At 43.7% G+C, this 14,083-nt stretch overlaps 1 protein-coding gene across 8 annotated transcripts in view; it reads right to left on the reverse strand.

Annotated features, from left to right (window-relative positions):
- Positions 1–14,083, reverse strand: part of TSEN15 (tRNA splicing endonuclease subunit 15) — a 135,828-nt gene that overhangs the window by 27,752 nt on the left and 93,993 nt on the right. For 6 of the 8 annotated variants that reach the window (XR_007474533.1, XR_007474515.1, XR_007474536.1 and 3 more), the window contains one exon: positions 9,716–9,862. The exons of the other annotated variants lie outside the window; for them this stretch is intronic. The gene's annotated coding sequence lies outside the window, so the exon portion shown is untranslated. The remainder of the gene's footprint in view (positions 1–9,715; positions 9,863–14,083) is intronic. 8 annotated transcript variants of the gene reach the window in all.

Here is a 14,083-nt window from a genome sequence, read left to right on the forward strand (position 1 = left end):
AAGCCAGTGATAAAACCCAGGCTTCCTGGATTCTGAGTCCAAAGACAGATTTGGATTGATTTCTTCTTAGAAAAACCACCACATATTGGTGTGACAATAGTTTAGGAAGAAATCCAAACGAATAGATGACATGCTCTGTGTTTAGAGCTTGGAAAATGCCTGTATTTTTCCATCCAATAATTTGGTGCCAAAATGCACATTGTCTGTCAAGAGAAAGACCAGTGCTTCTCTGAAGCACCTGATGGGAATATATATATCATTTCAAGGAGTTGTGCCTACAAAAATAAAAAATGACAATCCCTATAACAACCATAATTCATTTTTAAGTCTCACTGTATATATAAAGATTTCTGCCATTTTACGGCCAATTAGGAAACTAAATATGGCTAATTAGCTTGATAAATAATTATGATTATTCTGCCATATGCCTCTAATATTAATTCAGACTACTAGCATAGGTGGAAAGGATAAAAAAACTTTTACTGATCTGGCATCATGTTACCTATTGATTTTACTCTTGATGTGAGTGTGTATATGTGTGTGTGTGTGTGTGTGTGTGTGTGTGTGTGTGTGTGTGTGTGTGTGTGTGTGTGTGTGTGTATCTTTTGCCTGACTTCCCCATTTGATTAAAACTCTGGAGGGGAGTCATTAAATGATTATAGTGGATTCCTCTTGTTTTGTCAGTAAAGTTCCCTCCTCATTTATCCTACCCCCAAAACGACAAATAAACACTTCTGAAAACAGGTCTATAGCAGATGATACTGGCCCAAATAACCAAAGTGAGCATTGGACCAAAGCTGCTGCTTTGGAAGAACTTCCAGGAGAATTTGGAAGAGGACATGGTGAGAGTCCAGACTCAGTCTGGCTGGTTTCTTGACACAAGGAGAGCTGTTTTAGGTGAGGAGCTGTTGGTGGCCATGTTTTTAGTGTGTGGACTGAGAAACAGTGAAAGGAAGAAGAAAGTGGATGTATGGAGAGGAGCAAAAGTGAGGCATGAATATAGTAACCATGAATTAATCTTTCTAAAAATTGTAGTAGAATATACATAATAGAAAACTTACCATTTAAACCCTTTTTGAGTGAACAATTCAGTGGTATTAATATTAAGTACATTCACATTGTTGTACACCCACCACCACCATCCATCTCCAGAATTTTTTATCTTCCCAGACTGAAACTCTGTACCCATTAGACAATAATTCTCTGTTTCCCCATTCTCCTAGCCCCTGCTAACTACCATTCTGCTCTCCTTCTCTATGAATCTGACAAGTCTGGGAATTAATAATCATTCTTACCAGGGTACTGTTGAAATTTGTGCCAGTTAGCAATTTATTGTCACTCACATCCGAATTCACCCTTCAATGCGTGCTCTGCAATGATAGATGGAATTCCTTTAAGCATTTCTCCTTTACAAAGAGCACTTGTTAAGCTTTCTCAGTAGAGGTCACTCAAGGGAGAACGTAGGAGGAAGGGGCCCTCCTGCTGTTTCTGGCAGCTCCATTATCAGCTGGTGGTACTCTGACCCAGTTCTGGCACAGGCCCCAAAGTCATGGTCCCTTGGTGTCCTTGCAGCCTTGGCCTGCCCTAACAGTCCCCTTCCTGTGGGCTTCCTGACATGGACACCATATGCTCCAGGCCCCCTATCTGCAATGGCACTTGTACTCGCTCTGCACGCCCATGTGTCAGGCCACTGGATGTGGTTTTTCTACACCCCACTATGTCTCAGAGAGTTGCTTCCTGCTTGCCCAGTGACTGCAGACCAGCTCTGGACCGGGTGGATCAGCAGACCTCTCTGCTGCCCAGTGGTTGCAATCCCAGCCTCGGGAAGGGAGTCCTCTTTTGCTGTTGTCCCTCCTTGGGTATTCGCCCTCAGCTTTAGGGTACCACATAGAGTTCCCTTATATCTTATAATTGCTCTTTTATCAGAAAATTTAAAATATTTACATGAAATTTCTCCTATTTAAGTCACCTTGAGGTTTCTGCCTCTTGATTGGACCGAGACTGACATACAGTGATTGTGGGCAGAGTGAAAGAGTAAACCAGGATGTTCCTACAGAAACTGAAATGTATGGTCGCCTCCTCTAGAGATGGGAGGGAAGGTCCTGACTGCATTTGAGGCTCCGGCTCTAGTTTATTTCTAGAGTACACTAGCTATCTGCCCCTGGGTTCGGAGATAAACCTGTCTCTAAAATAAACTCTAGGGTCTTCTCTGGTGGTGCAGTGGTTAAGAATCTGCCTGCCAATGCAGGGGACATGGGTTCGAGCCCTGGTCCAGGAAGATCCCACATGCCACGGAGCAACTAAGCCCGTGTGCCACAACTACTGAGCCTGCGCTCTACAGCCCGCAAGCCACAACTACTGAGCCCGTGTGCCACAACTACTAAAGCCTGAGCGCCTAGAGCCCGTGCTCCGCAACAAGAGAAGCCGCCGCAATGAGAAGGCCGCGCACCACAACGAAGAGTAGCCCCCGCTCGGCGCAACTAGAGAAAGCCCGCGCATAGCAACGAAGACCCAATGCAGCCAAAAATAAATAAATAAATTTGTGAAAAATAAAATAAGCTCTATCTCTTGTCTTTAAGAGAGCTCAAGTGTGTTTCTGTTAGTTGAAACCAATAATAAATATGCAATTTCACATTCTCTCAAATGTGGTTCAGAAAAAAGGATGGAGGCGTAAAGAAGGACTATTCCAGAAGTGCAAAAAAAAAAAAGGGAGAGGAAGGAAGACTATGCTGAAGATAAACATGAGAGCAACTTCCAGTTTTTTAAGAACCTCAGTTGGGTTTGCTGTTGATGTTGGGGATTCAGGTTCTAGGACTCACCTCACTTATCACCAGTGGGGACTCACACAAATGGAGCTGAGTAGGGCACTGGCTCAGGGATTCTGAATCCAAGGCAGCGTGGCTGGGGCCGAGTGAGTCGTCCTACTCCCATCACAGCCAGACCTTGGGATCTGCTCAGCCAGTGTATCTGAGAATGGGGTTGGGTGTGCAGAGCCAAGCCAGGTTCACTCAGCAGCCGGCGGTAAGGAACAGAGCTGCCTCACTGCTCCAACCACAAGGTGGCAGAGTCGGAGCCTGCTCCCTGGGACAGAGAACGCTCAGGTGAAGGGAACGCACTGAACTGGTTTTGCTCAGCAGACGAAAGTCCCTGCCCATTAGGAAAGCGTGGCTTAGTACATGTCAGATTTTCACCCATCGGATTTGCCATTTTTGTCTGAGGCGGAGTAAGCAATGAGAAGCGGAGAGACGTGGAACCTCCCCTTCCTGCACTTCTCCCCGCCCCCGTGAAGACAGCACTAAAATGTTGGTGTCAGTTGCCCCCTCCATGAGCCAAGACGGAACTTAGGGAGACAAGGAACACAAACACTCCTCCCTTCCAATAGTAACTTTCCTTACCTATCCAAGTAGGGGTTTTTTAAGACTGCACAGAGTATTCGATGCTTTATACTGATCACATAGAATCATGATTATCTTTCAAAGTGCCTTTTTCTTTAACAGAAAAAAATCATATGTCAATCCTCAATAGAGTGTGAAACCTGAGATGCTTTTGCTATGAATGGAGTGAATCTAAGTGAATCCATCCACCCTCTTCCATCTGGAAGTACAAAGTTGGATGAGATACGGTCCCTGCCTTTTAGAAAGTAGAGCACTTCCACCCATATTTTACCTCTCCTGGTTCTGCCTTGGAGAAAGAAAATTAAACTGGGTTCCAACCAATCAAAATGGAGGGTGAAACAAGAGTGGATTCTACAACCAATCAGAGCAGATGCCGCAACCAACGTCAGAAATGCTGGCTGTAAACAACTGGTCAGGCTGTACAGCATAGTACGTCCCAGTGGCTGCCAGCTCTGGATCTGTGAGAACCCGTGTCTAAGGTCAAGGGAAGGACTGTAGGAGAGCCCCTGGCTGCTCTGACTGAAGTCATATCTTCTGGTCTAACTTAATTGCATCTTAAGGTACTGAAAGAAACTGTCAGGCAGTTAAGGATTTTTGAAAAATATTTCCTCTGAAATTTACTCTTCCCATAACCTTAATCATCTCAGTACACTGCCACACAGTTTTTCTAGAGTAACTAACTGGCCAGTGCTTTGGAGTCATCTGTTTTTCTTCTTTCGTTCTATATCCTACATTTGCATTGTAGGCAAATCCTGGCCATTCCCCCTTCAAATTATGTCCATTGCCTGACTACTTGTCAGCACTTCTATGACTACTTTCCTGGCCAAGTCGCCATCGTTTCTTGCCTGGTTCACTGCAGTAGCCTCCACACTGGTCTCCTTCCCTTCTTCAGTCTACTCTCAACCTGACAGCCTGAGTGATTCCATTAAAATACAAGTCAGGCTGTGTTACTCCTCTCCTGGCACCCCTCCAATGGCTTCTCACCTCAGAGTAAAATCCAAAAGACTTACACTGGTCTGCAAGGCCCTATACCACCTCGATTCCCATTACCTCTCTGGCCTTATCTCCTACCAGCTCAATGTGGTAGATTCATGGCAAAAACCGGTCCTAATTTTCCACCCCTCATTATTTTCACATCCTTTGCAATGTGACTTCAAGGCTCTCCCCGTGAAGAAGTGAAGTTTGTTCCCGACCCCTTGAAACTAAGCTGGTCTTATGAATTGCTCTGGCCAACAGAATGCGGCAGAAGTACCGTTGTTTCAGTTCTGAGCCCAGGGCTCAAGAGGTCTTGTGTACATGCACGCTCTCTCTTTTCTTCCCTCTCCCCACCCTGTTTCTCTCTCTCTTTCTCTCCATCCCCTCTCTCCCTTTCCTCCTGTTACGGTCTCTCCCGCTCTTCTTTCTTTCTCTCCTCACCTTTCTCCCCACCCTCCCTGCTAGGCATGAGAACAGAATATCATCTTACTGGAGGATGAGAGACACACAGGAATGTGGAGCAGAGCTAAGTCAACCCAGTTGTCTTATCCAAGTCTCAACACATGTGAGAGAGCCCAAGATCAGAGCTATGCTGGCTTGCCACTGACTGCAGAGGCATGAATGAGCCCTGCTAAGCTCAGCTCAGCTCAGCAGAAACACCCAGGTGATCTTCAGACTCATGAGTAAAACTAAGTGTTTATTATGATACAACACTGGGGTTCTGAGGTAGCTTGTTACTTAGCATTATTGTGGAATAGATAACTGATACATTTTCCAGTCATAGTAGCCTTCTGGAAAAGACTAGTCACATCTCTACCTCAGAGTTTCTTTACTTGCTGTTCCCTCTGACTAGAATACTCTTCCTTGACCACCCCCCCCATATCCGCACATCTTAATCCCTAACCTCCCTCAGATCTTTACTCAAATATAACCTTCTAAACTTTTTTTTCTTAAAATCTAGTTTTGCTTTGCTGACATGATTTCAACTGGGGTAACAAAGACAAATTCATCAACAATATCTTCCAAAAGAAATTTGACGTTCATATGTATCATAGCATTTAAAATTTGAGTCTAGAATTTAGTTGTAGAATATAGGGGAGTATGAAACAGTGGACATAGTATTGACTTTGGATTCATTTTACTTGAATTTGAATGCTAATTTCTCTACTTCCACAGTGCTGAGGAAGTTGAGTTAATTTCTTTCAGTCTAAGTTTCCTCATCTGCAAAACTGGAATAATGTTTTTATTGCAGCATTTTTGTAACAATTCAATGAGGTAAAGCAATGGCTTTCAAATTTTTAAAATTGTGATCCACATTAAAAAAAACACCTTTTTAATCATCATTTGGAACACACACACTATGTCTATGTATACAAATATGAAAATTAAAAATTCATAGAATGATACTTATCTTTCCTATGAGAAATCATATATTTACATCAAAATGTTAATTTCAATTTACATTAAAAAATTTTACATGATCTGTCTTCTTGACCAATAGTGGGTAAAGGTTTTATTTTATTTCATTCTATCTTTTAATATTTTAATTTTATTAGAGAATAGTTGATTTATAATGTTGTGTTAGTTTCAGGTTAGTTTCACAACAAAGTGATTCAGCTATACATACACATATAGTCATTCTCTTTAAGATTCTTTTCTCATATAGGTTATCACAGAATATTTTTTAAAATTTAATTTTATTTTATTTTTAACATCTTTATTGGAGTATAATTGCTTTACAATGCTGTGTTAGTTTCTGCTTTATAACAAAGTGAATCAGCTATACATATACCTATATCCCCAAATCTCCTCCATCTTGCGTCTCCCTCCCATCCTCCTTATTCCACCCCTCTAGGTGGTCACAAAGAACTGAGCTGATCTCCCTGTATCACAGAATATTGGGTAGAGTTCCCTGTGCTATACAGTAGGTCCCCATTGGTCATCTGTCTTATATATAGTAGTGTGCGTGTGTTCATCCCAAGCTCCTGATTTATCCCTCCCCCTGACATTTTCTCTTTGGTAACCATAAGTTTGTTTTTGATATCTAGAAGTCTGCTTCTGTTTTGTAAATAAGTTCATTTGTATCTTTTTTTAAAAATTAGATTCCACATCCACATATGAGTGATATCATGATACTTGTCTTTCTCTGTCTGTTACTTCACTTAGTATGATAATCTCTAGGTCCATCCATATTGCTCTAAACGGCATTATTTCATTCTTTTTTATGGCTGAGTAATATTCCATTGCATATACGTACCACAACTTCTTTATCCATTCCTCTGTTGATAGATATTTAGGTTGCTTCCATGTCTTGGCTATTGTAAATAGTGCTGCAATGAACATTGGGGTGCATGTATCCTTTCGAATTATGGTTTTCTCTGGATATATGCCCAGGAGTGAGATTGCTGGATCATATGGTAGTTCTATTTTAAGTTTTTTAAGGAACCTCCATACTGTTCTCCATAGTGGTTGTACCAATTTACATTCCCACCAACAGTGTAGGATATCACCTTCTAAACTTATGGTTACCAAAGGGGAAAGGATAAATTAGGAGGTTGGTATTAACATTTACACACTATTATATATAAAATAGATAACCAACAAGGACCTATTGTATAGCACAAGGAACTATATTCAAAATTTTGTAATAACCTATAAGGGAAAAGAATCTGAAAAGAATATCTATATCTATATGTATATCTACATGTACAACTGAATTACTGTACTGTACACCTGAAACTAACACAACATTGTAAATCAAGCTATACTTCGATAAAAAAAAGTTTAATCAAGATAGGAAAAAAAATATCATCTTCTTAGTGAGATCTTGTCTGGCCATATATAATACAATCTTATTCTAACACTTCCTATTTCCCTCTTTTAATTTTAACTTTCTCCTTAGCATTTTTTGCTAACAAATGTATTTTATATGTTCCTTATCTTTCTTGCTTATGATCTAAATCCCTTGCAAGCTCCTTGGGAACGGGGATTTTTGCCTGTTTTATTCATTACTATATCACCATGCTTAGAACAGTGCCTGGCACATAAAAATAACACAATACATATTTATCAAATAAGTAAGTGAATGAATGTGAATTCTTCAAAATGGTAGGGTGGACTGAAAACGTTTTCTTAATTTTTAAAACTGGCAAAGTTAAGGCTCCCCAAATTAGATTAGTTTTATCTAACTTCTCTCCTTGTCCACATCATGATCTCTGTCACAGCCACCCTGAACGCCTGTCTGGATAGTTGCAATTGCTTCCCAACTAGTATTTTCACATCTGTCTTTCTCCCTACGATCCCTTCCCTCCATCCCAGCTGGGGTGCTCTCTTAAAAGGGAAAGCCTGACTGAGACTGAAATCCTTAGCAAAGCCTAACAGGACCTGCAAGATCTAGCTCTGCTCCCTCCCCACCTTCGACTCACACACACTCTTCTCCTCATTCTCCTTGCTACTTCACTAGTCTTGCCGTTTCTTAAACTGGCCATGACCTCTCCTGCCTCAGGGACTTTACAGGAGCTGTTCCCTGTGATGAAGAGCATCTTTATCATCCCTTGGCCGAGTTACCTTCTATTCATCCTCCTGGTCTCCTGGCAAGGATCAGCTCCTCAAGAAAAGCCTTCCCTGAACCTCCAGGCTCAAGTTTCTCTGATACTTCATGTTATTCTTTAAGGCACACCATACAGTTTATACTCCTATGTTCGTGCAATTACTTGTTTAATATCTGCCTTTCCCAACATGCTGCAAGCTCAGTGAGGACCTAAAAACTCTTCAACAGATTATTTGGCTACATTTGGTCTATGGTGCAGAGAAGGCCTTGGTGGGTGAGAAACTTGTAGTGTCAAACAGGAAGCCTCTGAAGAAAAGGGCTTTCACATAATAAGTCAAGTCTTCCAGCAAAGACTCAGTTCTGATGATATTTGTGTGCCTTTCTAAAGCCACAGAGGTCGATAAGCCACTCCTCCCCGTGACCATCACCAGCCCATTAGCAGAAGACAGTCAGAGCGAATACTTCCCGTCTAAGGAGGGTGTGTTGAAGAAAAGCACCTCTTGCCATTCTTGCAATGTCATGATTTATGCAGCGAGGTACTGCTGCAGATGACAGCAATTAGGAACAGAACCTGACACAGCGAGAACAATAGCAGTAGTGATGATTAACTCTAGGTAGGATATTAGTCTTCTATTGCTGTGAACAAATTACCACAAACTAAGTGGATTAAAACAACACAAACTTATTATCTTACGTTTTCCATGGATCAGAAGTCTGAGCACAGCTTTGCTGGATCCCTGCTCAGGGGATCACAAGGCTGCAGTTAGGGCACCAGCCAGGCTGAGTTCTCATCTGAGGTGTGGGGTCCCCTTCCAAGCTCAGTCGGGTTGTTGGCAGAATTCAGTTTCTCATGACCTCGTAGGAATACGTTCCCCGTTTCCTTGCTAGCTGTCATCTGGGGATCACACTCAGCTCCCAGAGGCCATTGATTGGTATTCCTTGCCATGTGGTCCCCATGCTATTCACAGCATGGATGTTTACTTTCTTCCAGGCCAGCAGGAGCCCACTTCTAGGATTTCTCACCTGTGACCAGTGGAGAAAGCTCTGTGCTTTTAACCTGACTAGGTCAGGTCCACCCCATGACCTCCCTTTTGCCATATTACGTACCACAGCCATGGGAGTGGTCGCTCGTCATATTCACAGGCTCCGCTTTGCCCAAGGATGCCTCCGCTTCCTAGCACCAGCAGCCGGGACAGCTGATGTTAATAAGCATGAACCCTTGAGTGCGTATTCCTCGCCTGCACTGTGCTAGGTGCTTTTCAGCATTGAATCTTTAAAATAATCTATGAGGAAAATTCCATTGCTTTCCCTGTTTTACCTGGTTTACAGGTGACTGTCCAGTTTTATACAATCACTAGGAAGCGTAACTAGATTTTAAGCTCCAGTCTTTCTGATTCTAGAATCCATTCTTATACACCTTACCTCAAGACAGCTGTTTCTCCTGTAACCAGGGGAATGATGATTATTACTGTTTTATGGATGTAAACACTGGTTTGGGGAGATCAAGTAACACACTCAAGGCCACCTGGTTGGTAAGTGATAGAGCAGCCATCAATCTAATCTTCTCTTTCTCAGCCCCAGGCTGTTGGCATCCCATGTAATAGGGGGACATTCAAATCGCTTGTCAGCTAGAAGGAACTCAGTAATGAACCCTCCCCCAGGGACCAGAAGAACCAGCATGCCTTCAGGCTCCAACACTTGATTGAATGACATGACACACGTTATCAGTGCTATTTCTTGTAACCTGCAGTGAGTGAAAGCAGGGGTGTTTTATTCCCAAGCTGAGGAAACTTACCTGAGCTAAGGGCACCTGGAATCATTCCCTCAGAAGTTTCCTGATACTTAGCACCAGAAGTCGCTCCTCCCAAGATGGTAAAAGGTTAGTGATCATTAACTTCTCTCTTCTGTGCATTTACACGTTTGAATGAAAAGTGTCCGGGGGCTGAAACAAACAATTATTCAGGAGTGAGGATGTATTTCCCTGGGACTAACATCGTCTTGTTTTCATTGCTTCCTGCAGGGAGACAACACAGCTTTGGCCCCGACCTGCTAACAAATACAATTATCCTTTGTAAATGTGATACCTCCCCCCCACATACACTCTGTGCTTTGGCAACCAGAGGTCAACCTCCACCTGAGAGCGCTGTCCACTTTGTTTCTCTTGATAGCTCTCAATACCAATAGTCAGCTTGGTGCAGAAACAGCTATTCAAAGGACATACCTGCCTCCAGCACCTCAACTGTAACCCCCTGTCCTGCTACTGTGCTTCAGGTAAGAAGCAGAAAATAAAGTTGTCAGAAAAGTTTCATTTCATCTGAGTGCCCTGCCAGGTGAAGGTCTGGATTATAACTGCATTCCTCTGTCAGCAGCCACTCCTCCCGGTGGGCAGCTCTCCTCCCAGGGCTGCAGCTTGCCCAGCACCAGCAGTACCACTTTCTTCTCCTGCCCCTTCAGGACCAGGGCTGGTAACAGCTGCCCACCTGGCACTCATCACCCACCCCTTGATGGCCCACACCTCGGTATATAGCTCCATCCTAAAAATGTTCTTAATTAACCTTTAATTAATTGGAGTGTGGCATCCATATCCTACCAAGAACCCTGGCTGATAATCACTTTAAACTCTTAATGGAATTATTGACTTATGCAGTGAGTATAAACTGGTGATAAAAAGCATTAGGCATATGGCTGATGGGGCACTGGACATTTGTATATTGCCAAAATAACATCGCATCGTTTACTTGCTAGTCACATGGGGAAGACATCATGCTACAATGGAAGGATGAGACTACCCTTTGCTTTAATTGATGGTTCAATGCTAGGATCCTCAGTGGTGAGTCAACCAGAACATATGTATCTTCTGATGAAATGCAATATAAAGTCCACATCTATGACATAATCTAGGTAACAAGATTTAAATTGAATCATCATGCCTTTGCTTTTTCCTTCCAGTTTATAAAAAAATAAGTGGGTTAGAGAAACAAGCTAAATGATATTGCAAAGAAGCACCTAGTCAAATCCAGAAGATGGGATGTTCTGTAGATAACTGGCCAAATCCGTTTAACAAGCATGCTATCATGTCTATACTTGCTCTTTTTTAAAAAAGGACTTAAAATTGGATATGTGATGTACATGCTCTAATTGGCTCCTCATTGAACAAACTAGCTAGAAAGGACATTTGGGGGATGATTTAGATAATCAAATATGGACTGGTTATTATTAAGATGTATTGACATGGAAAGTTTCAGATCATTAACTGGGAGTAAATGCAACTGTCCAGGGAAGGGACTGTGAAGAATAAAAAAAGGCCTGAGGACATAGCCTTCAGAAACATCAAGATTTCAGAGAGAACACTGGAGGTGGAGAGCTGGTCGGGGACTGACGAGGAGCCAGGAGACAACAGAAGAAGCAGGAAGGCCAGGGGAGAAGGGTGTTTCCAGAAGGAGGGAAAAGTCAGGTGTATCATACGCTACAGACAGGCGAGCGGGAGGATGAAAAGGAGGCCACTGATATTACAGTAGGAAGTCCTCGGAGACTTCTGCACGTGGAAAGGCAAGGAACAGAGATGGCTCTTGTAAGAATGGTATTAGAAGGAAGGAAGAACACAGGACAGTAACTGGAGGGAAGCAACGGTGCCCATCTTTGCACGAGGAGGTGGAAGAGGAGGAGTTGCATTCAGGTTGTATCCTGGGTAAATGAAACTCCTCGAAACTACTCCTGTACCCAGAATACAGTGTGGGTGGCGCCCCCTGGAGGACGCAAAGGGAAGGGCTTATGAAGCAGGCAGAGTACACAGAGTTGTTTGGAAATGGAGAGTTAAGCAATTTGTAGACTAATTGGAAAAGGTCAGTAGGGATGCAGAGATTGAAAATCTAAGAAGAGAAGGAAGGATCACTTATGGCACAGGATGCAGAAGTTCACAGAGCAGGGAATAACGTGGCGAGCAGCAGACAAGGCCGATGAGCCTTGTGGAGGATCTCTGAATCAGCAGGAAGAGAGCCAGGACCCAAACCATGGAATTCTCACCTTCTGTGGAAGTCACCAAGCTGGTGATGATGAGCAACGATAAGCATACTTTGAGAGCAGGTTTTCCAAGTGGCAGTGTTTTGGAGTTCTGCAAAGCCACATCAGCGGTCACTAGATTGTGGGGGCCTCACACTTACTGGGGCAGGGGATTGTCAATGTGATGGGACTTGAGGGGTGGACCCATCACCCCAGGAAAATCTCCCCAAAGCTTTTCATAACGACACTGTGATGGAATGAATAAACAATAAAAGGTTTTGAGTCAGCAGACGAGTTTTTGGCCCTTCTCTTCTGTCACGTACACTTTTTGAACTTCAGCTTGACTTGCTTCAATGAACTTTTACTCAATACAGGGCACAAAGGACACTGTTCTTAGTACAGCCCGTGACATACTATTCAATCAAGAATCTGTTTGGAGAAGGGGCGGAATATTTTTGGCCTGAAATGAGAAATATAAAACGGTTCTCCATGTGCCTGGAACAGAGAACAGCCTCCCTAAAAAGTTAAGACTGATAGAAGAGGAACTAAGGTGCACTGTTTACTATGACCATTTCTTTTCTCTTTCTGTACTCTCTTCCCATCACTCCATCACTGAACCAGAAAGGGCCGATGTCTTCTGGCCTCTACTGCCCCACGGAGTCCTGCTTTGTGGCTACTGACCACACAGCAAACTATCCCCTGGTCAGCAGGTCTCAGACGTGCATGCAACGCTCCTAACCAGGGCTCTGAGGAGACCACAGCTGCCTTCCAGGGGATTCAGCAGCTGCTCAAGGTCCAGCAGCTCAGAGGCCATTAGTCAAAGGTTGCTATTGCCAACTGCTCTGCTCGCTATGTCAGATGGATCTGGGACAAGCTCTTGGTCAGAGGGTTTTCTCCCTGGTGCCTCTTCGTAGATGCTCATCTTCCCAATTTATCCTCCAAACAATATCTTCCCTCACAGCTTTAGAAACTCTGGGGCTTTGCACAAATGTGTACAAAGTGTGGAGACTCCAGCCAAGAGATGAGAGTGGGAAGGAAAACTGCAAAGGGAGGGAGAGCTGAAAGGTGCCGGGCCATTAATTCCAGCTCAGTGGGGATGGGGAAGGAAACAGTAACTCAGAACGGAGCTCCAGAGCTAAAGCAAACAGGAAGGTTTTAATGAGAAAGTCCTTGAGGGGAAATGACTCAGTGGTTTGGAAAGAGTGGGTTCCGGCAGGGCTGGAGGTACCACTTGGAGCTTCATCCTTGGGGAGGGAGGGTAGCCAGTCTGGAGGAGGCCCACCAGGGAAGGGCAGGACTTTCTTTTTGGTGCCAAGACAGAGCAACCTCATCCTCCACTGGGGTTCCCCCCACCACACACATTTCCCTGGAACGGGGGTTGGGAAGGGGATCCTCAGGCAGGAGCAGCTGTTCCATCTGCTACAGGATTGAGAAAAGCATCTTAACTCTTAGTATGGAGCGGGAGGCTGAGACTGCGTGGTCAAGAATCTGTTTGGAGAAGGGGCTGGGATATTCTGGTGCTGCACCTGCAATGAGGGATACACAACAGTTCTTCCAGTGCCTGGAACAGAGAACTTAAAAATAAAAAATGCTGCTAAAAGGAAAACTAAGCCACGATGATTACCACGATGATGATAAGACATGGTGCAGAGCTTGGGGAGGGGATGCATTTTCTGATCCAAAAATCAGGGCATGGCATCTAACAAAAACAGTTTTCCTCTGGTTTCTGAATTTGCATACAGGAGATGCCTTAAAATGGTATAAAGTGAAATCATACTTAGTCATAAATGTAACAAAATGAACTTATCAGAAAAGGTGACTTTGCATGAAATTGGAAGTATGCTGGAGACTCTGGCAGGAACCCAAACTGTGTTTGAACTGAAGTGTACCTGAGAAGAGCTGGCGAATGAAACTTTACAAATCCTGACTATTATAATTTCTGCATGAATCAGCGACGGGTCGGGAGAGAGGGAGAGCAGGCTCCCTTCTGCGAGTGTGGGTGTCAGGGGAGAAGCCAAAGTCCCTCCAGCGTATTCAAGTGAAAAGCGCTTGGGCTCTGGGGCCCGGGACCTAGAATTGAGTCCTGACTCTCTGACATCCTAGCTGTGTCTCTGGTGAATCTGGGGTCCCTGATCTGCCGAGTGAAGACAGAACTGAGCCTGCC

Source organism: Orcinus orca, chromosome 1, assembly GCF_937001465.1.
Source record: "Orcinus orca chromosome 1, mOrcOrc1.1, whole genome shotgun sequence".
NCBI classification, from domain to species: Eukaryota; Metazoa; Chordata; class Mammalia; order Artiodactyla; family Delphinidae; genus Orcinus; species Orcinus orca.